Raw genomic sequence first — 6549 nt, forward strand, 5'->3', positions numbered from 1 at the left:
CCGGCAACGGATCGCACCCCTCAGTGTCGCCCCCGTACCGGACCGGGACCGGCAACGGGATCGCAACCCTCGGCGTTGCTCCCGCGCCGCGCTCAGCCAGTGAGCGGGAGCCGGTCTATATGTGGGATCCGAACCCTCGGACGGGAGCGCCGCCGCGCTTCCCAAGCGGCGCACTATCCAGTGCGCCACCGGGCCGGCCCGCGCACACCATTTTTAATTTCAATTTTTAATTAAAAAATTTGAGAGAATTGTAGGTTCACAGGCAGTTGTAAGAAGTAGAGAGCTGGCTGGTTAAGCTCGCTTGGTTAGAGCGTGGTGCTGATGACACCAAGGTGCAGGGTTCGGACCCCCATACTGGCCAGCCGCCAAAAAAAGAAAAGAAAATATATAAATATATAGAGAGAGATCCTATGTACACTCGGTCTAGTTCCCCACAAAGGTAACATCTTGCAAAATGATAATATAACATCAGAACCAGGATATTGATATTCATACAATCCACTCATCTGATTCAATTTCCCCACTTTTATTTGTACTCATTTGTGTGTGTGTGTTAAGTGCTTTACAATTTAATCACCTGTGTACGTTCCTTATTCGCCACCACAGTCAAGATAGTGAATAGTTCCAACACTACAAACACAAGGATTCCTCGTTTTTCCCTTCTATAACCACACTCACCTTCCTGCACACTAATCCCCCAATGCCTAACCTCTAACACCACTAATCTGTCCTTCATTTCTAAATTTCCATCATTTCAAAAATGTTATATGAATAGAATCATAAAGTGTGCAACCTTTTGGGATTGACTTTTTTTGCTCAAGATAATTGCCTGGAATTTCATCAAAGTTGCTGTGTGTTTTCAATAGTTTCTTCCTTTTTATTTCTGAGTAGTATTCATGGTGTATATGTACCACAGTTTATTTAACCATTCACCAGCTGAAGGACATCTGGTCTGATTTCAGTTTGGGCTCTTACAAATAAAGCTGATGTGAACATTCACAGATGCATTTTTCATCTAACATTGTGTTTTGCTACTGTATAATCATTTCCACTTCTATTGGTTAATGTTAGATGATCGGTAATTTTGCAAACTTTCCAAATAAAATCTGTTGGCTTAATCTATACGTTTGAAGCATGTGTAATTTTTCTTAAGAGATTGCGAAGTATTTTTTCAATAATATGAATTTCTCTAGTTTTCCTTCTAACGTATTTTGAAAAGCAGTTCTCAGTAGGAATTTCTAAATAACCTTACAATTACAGACATTTTGATAACTATGATAGTTTTATATTATTGCTGGTTTCCTCTTTGTAATAGTCAAACTGAACAACCTTACTGTATCTCCTGCACCTCATAAATATGTAGTAGCAAACAAATTTTCTAACTGATAAATCCATATGCCATCACTAAGGGCCAGAGAACATGTTACAGGTTTGAAATTTGTGCCCTTAGGTCTTTCAGCATAGTACAATAATGATGTAATTTACATTCAGTCACAGATATATTAAAATTTTCCAATTTACTAGGGAATTCTATTTTCAAAAACCATTACCGATCCTCTTAAAAGTGAAGCATGCTTTCATTGTGGTTATTTCCCTGCCATGTCTTAGCTTTAAGCTAACCCCTTTTTACTGTCTTTTGTGATGCTAGGATTGGGGCTCTGCAAACTGCTTTTCCCAAGCTCCCGGGCGGTTGCCTTCCTGGTAGGTTCTGCCAATGGAAGGTTCTGATGGGAGATTGGAAGAGGGAAGAAGGGACTTCTTGTTGCCAGCTTCCATCAACAGCCCCCACCCCCATAGCTCCATTCTCCACCTTCTTTCAGCTTTCCCAGCATCACCATACCATGTCTCCACAGAGCTACCAGCACTAACCAGCCACCCCTTCCTTGGTGATCTGAGCCTGAGCCAAGTAGTTCACTGAAGGGCGAGCCTCCAACAGAGCTCCATGCTAGCCAGCCAGTTACTGCAGTTACTATCACCCCAATATCTGGGTTACCTTGTTGTCCCCTCTTTGAGCCTTCCAACACCTATGTACCCAGTTCCCTGTATTGAATCCACTCTATTTGAAATACTTAGCATGGCTTCTGTTTTCTGGAGTGTCATGACTTTTATACAATTGAAAACAAAGTTTTGCAAATCTTTTAGTATCTTATCTATATCCTCTCCAACCACAAGGGTCATTTCCTTTATTCAGGATAATCTGTGGTTGAACTCAGGACTTGGAGAGGGAAGGGGACAGAGTTAGATGAATATCGGAGTTCTTAGCTTGTAAGCAATAAATGGACTCAGGCTTACTTATACAAAAAAGGAATTTAGGGCAGGACGTGAGGAGTTCACAGAGTCAAAGGTGCCAGTTTAGAAAGGGTGGGAACCAGAGCCATTCCAGAGATCTAGGAAGCAGGAACCAACAGACCTCCAGGGTGGTTCACCAGATGGAATCTACAGAATCCACATTCCAGGAAGGGTGTGGCCGGCTCGGGTCAGGTGCCTATCCTTCAGCCTGTGGAAAGCGGGACATCCTGATGGACAGTCCTCCTAAACTGTGACTTGTTGAGGAAGAGTTTCACCCAAAAGAAAGGTAGCATGCTATTTCCTAGAGAAGGAAGAATGGATGGTGGCCTGCAATTACAACAAACTTTCACTACAGTAAACTCCAGAAGAGGTCTTTGCAAATTGGAATGCACTGTATACAAAAACTTTTGAGTAAAACAACAATGTGCTTGGGGTGGAATGCTCAGAGCAATGTTTCTAAAAGAAGATTCTATAGTTAGAAGGAATAAATTTTAGTGATCTATTGCACAGAATGGTGACTATAACAAATAATACATTGTATATTTCAAAGTTGCTAAAAGAGTAGATTTTAAATGTTTTCACCACCAAAAAATGATAAGAATGTGAGGTGATGGATTTGCCAATTAGCTTGATGTAATCATTCCACAATGTAAACATATATCAAAACATCACATTGTACCCCATAAATACGTACAATTATTATTTGTCAATTAAAAATGAAATTTAAAAAAAAAAAGAAGGTTCTATATGTGAAGCCTTCTCATCACTGCTTACAGATTGGGACAAGCCCAGGAGGAGTTTTTATTCATTATTTTTCATTTGATAAAATATTTATTTACTATGCCCCAGTGATTCTAAGCCCCAATGATTCTGGTCGAGGTCATTTCCTTTATTCACTGTCACCAATGCTGTATTGCTTAACATTAACAGCGAGCATGACAGGGTAAGTTGGCCTTTTAGAAATCCAGAGGGACATTCCACAAAGGTTAAATATTAACACATTTATAAGTATAAAACAATTATTTCACTTTACCTAATAAAATATCTCAATTGTAAATGAAAACAAAGTACAAGTTCAAACAATAATAGTGTGTTTTCTATTATAACTTTCCTTCGACTCCCTCTCACGCAATTACATTAAACAATATTTTTAAGAGAAATTACTTAGAATTCTATCACACTAAGACAACTCTTTTAATTTGTATTACTCCTCTACCATTTAAATTTTTTTTTTCTAAAATGTATGGGGATTTTTCTGTTTATGAGAGTACTGTGTGTCCATTGCAGAAACTTTCAAAATAAATGAAGAATAAAATAACAATCATCCATATACTAGTACCAAGAGACAATGGCTATTAATATTTTAGTATATTTTCTTCCACTCCTATGATTTGGATAGAAACAATTTGGACAGAAACAAAATTGGTGTTCTTTATGCTCCTCCTTTGCTTGTATAATTTTCAGATTTTTCTGTAATGAGCTTTGTTTTTATAATAAGAAAAACAATAAAGGAATGCATAAAAGAGCAGCATCTCTGCATGTCTTGTTCATCCAGGTATCTCCAGTTCCCAGAATACTGCTGGGCACACAGTTAGTACTCCAAAAAACATTTTTTTGAATGGCTAAGATTTTTGCCCCAAAACTAGTGAGACAGTTGCTAATGAACTCTGCAATCACTCTGCAGCTATGTCTGGATATTATTTCTCTCTCTCTTTCATTCCTTTTAGTAAACAGTTCATTCTTTCACATATGATCACTTTTGCTGTTTTAATATAAGACTGATTGAATTCAAATTCCAACTCCAACACTCACTAGCTAGATAACCTTTTTTTTTTTTTTTTTTTCCAAAAAGATGACCGGTAAGAGCATCTTAGCCCTTGACTTGGTATTGTCAGCACCACGCTCTCCCAAGTGAGCTAACCGGCATCCCTATATAGGGATCCGAACCCGTGGCCTTGGTGTTATCAACACCACACTCTCCCGAGTCGGCCAAGGGCCAGCCCTCTTAGCTATGTAACCTTGGCAAGAAACTTCACCACTCTCTCCCTCAGCTTCCTCATCTGGTAAGCACTGGTTCAGGTGCTGGAGGTAAAACAAAACAGAGATCCTGCCCCCAAATTTACATTCTAGGATAGGGGAGAATATTGAACAAATATTGGTGATAAGTGCTATAAAAAAAGGGGGGGGGGATAGAAAGTGATCCTCCCCCATGGGGATAGATGAGGGCATGGTAGGGCATGGTACGTTTCTATGTCATAAAGGTGGTCAGGGACAGCTAAAGGTTTTAAAAATATCCTAGTGTAGTGCTTTTCAAACATCAAGTTGTGACTAAGTGTAATCATAACATCAATTAGAGGATGGTCTGCGTTTATAAAAAATGAAATAAAATACCAGAGGGCATCACACATATTAAAGGTCAGCACTGTTTTGTGTAACTTGTTTCAGTTTATATACATGTGTACTGGTCTGTAAAACACTGGCTTGGAGAAAGTGGTGGTTAATACTATAGCCAGCTTTGAGGTAAGCAGTCTTAGTGAAAGGTATCTAAACAGGGCCTCTCTCCGTTAAGATCAATCATCCACGCCTTGTGTGTGTGTGCCTGGTAGCGCCTTATTGGACTAGTAGACTTAGCAGAGAGCAGGAGAGACAAAAAGACCACAGAGAAAGTGCCAGAAAAGATTGGGACTAGAGCTAAGAGGCTGGGGCAAAAGACGCAACAAAACTAACAGTTAAGCCCTTCAAGAGAGAAAACTGGTATCACATTTTTAATGCAAAATAGTACCTGATGGGAAGAAGACCAAAAAAATTAGAGAAACAAAATTGACAGATTCAGTTTAACAACAAAAATCCAAAACAAACGAAGTATGCCGTATATGATACTTTCAGATTAAGTGTATGACAGTGGGTGAATATTCTTAGAAACGCCCCAAATATCTGCTCCATACTTCCTTCTCTGACCCTCAGTGAGGTCGACAGTATAAAGATTTTAAAGCCATATCGTCTTAGATTTTTCTCTCGGTCCTTTAAACATTTAATAGGTTTTGGAAATCATGCCTAACTATCAGAAATGAGTAAATTATATTAAAAAGAGACAGGAAATCATCTCCCAAACATTCTCTTGCTCTGCACATGAGGTTCCCATTTGAAGCAGAGCTGTAGGACACGATTATTGAGAACAAGGTGGGCAAACTACAGTCCTCCGACTAAATCTAACCCACCACGTGTTTTTGAAAACGGTTTTTCCATTTTCAAGTGGTTGAAAAAAATCAAAAGGATATTTTGTGACCCGTGAAAACTATCTTAAACTCAAATTTCGGTGTGTATAGTTTTGCTGGAACACAGCCAGGTCTATCCACGTTGTCCATGGCGCTACAACACGGCAGAGTCGAGTAGCTGCCCCCAAAGACTAAAATATTTACTATCTGACCCCTTTTAGAAAAAGCTTGCCAACAAGCGTATTAGAATATGAGGGCTCTACTGCTTAAACACCCTTCCAACCCTCGTCCCTCTCCAGGCACCCCCTCACTAACAAGATTCCTGGATCTGACATGGAGGGAGGGAGTTATAATAATGAATTGTACCGTATAGGAAACCAGAAACACAAGACAGTAAATTTCTATATAAGGGAATATGACTGGTTCTGCCACTGACCAGAGTAACGTCTGGGTTTGTTTCCCGATCAGAAGAGTGGGCATCACAGCGGCATCCGCACGATTGCATTTGAGCATGAAGGCACTTGGCAAGGCATCAAGGCAGCAAATGTTCCGGGGGTGCTTTTGCAAAGGGAGCCTCTCTCGAGTCTGCACGTAGCCACTTCGGCCGCCTCCCCCTGCCCTGTCCCCTCGGCTCCTGGCCCTCATTTTCTCTCCATTCCCCCTTTGGCCTTGCAGCCCGCTTGCTCCTCATCCCCACACACTCCCCTAGAGCTACGAAGTTCCCCGGCCCTGGTCAGCCCAGCCCAGCTCCCTACAGCTTTGTCATCTTGGGGTAGGGTCGCCCTGGGATCCCCCACAGTGACAGGAATAACTCAGCAGGGGGCTGGGACCGAGATAGGAACGCCAGTGCAAGAGCAAAATCCCCTGCAGCACGAAAAGGCCGCAAACCGTTTTAAGGACCCAAACGAGAACAAACAAAAATTTATTTCAAATCGGTTTCGGCCAGTTGGCGGCCTGTGTACCACCACAGGCCGCACCTTTAGCCTAACAGGGCGGCCCGGCGGTCTCTGCAGGCGGAAGTCCGCGGCCTGTCCAGAAGAACCCT

At 41.2% G+C, this 6549-nt stretch overlaps 1 pseudogene; it reads right to left on the reverse strand.

Annotated features, from left to right (window-relative positions):
• LOC103587058 overlaps positions 1–6149 on the reverse strand; it is a 58135-nt pseudogene extending 51986 nt beyond the window's left edge.
• Between the last annotated feature and the right edge of the window lie 400 nt (positions 6150–6549).

The sequence above is a fragment of the Galeopterus variegatus genome, unplaced genomic scaffold, assembly GCF_000696425.1.
Source record: "Galeopterus variegatus unplaced genomic scaffold, G_variegatus-3.0.2 Scaffold410, whole genome shotgun sequence".
NCBI classification, from domain to species: Eukaryota; Metazoa; Chordata; class Mammalia; order Dermoptera; family Cynocephalidae; genus Galeopterus; species Galeopterus variegatus.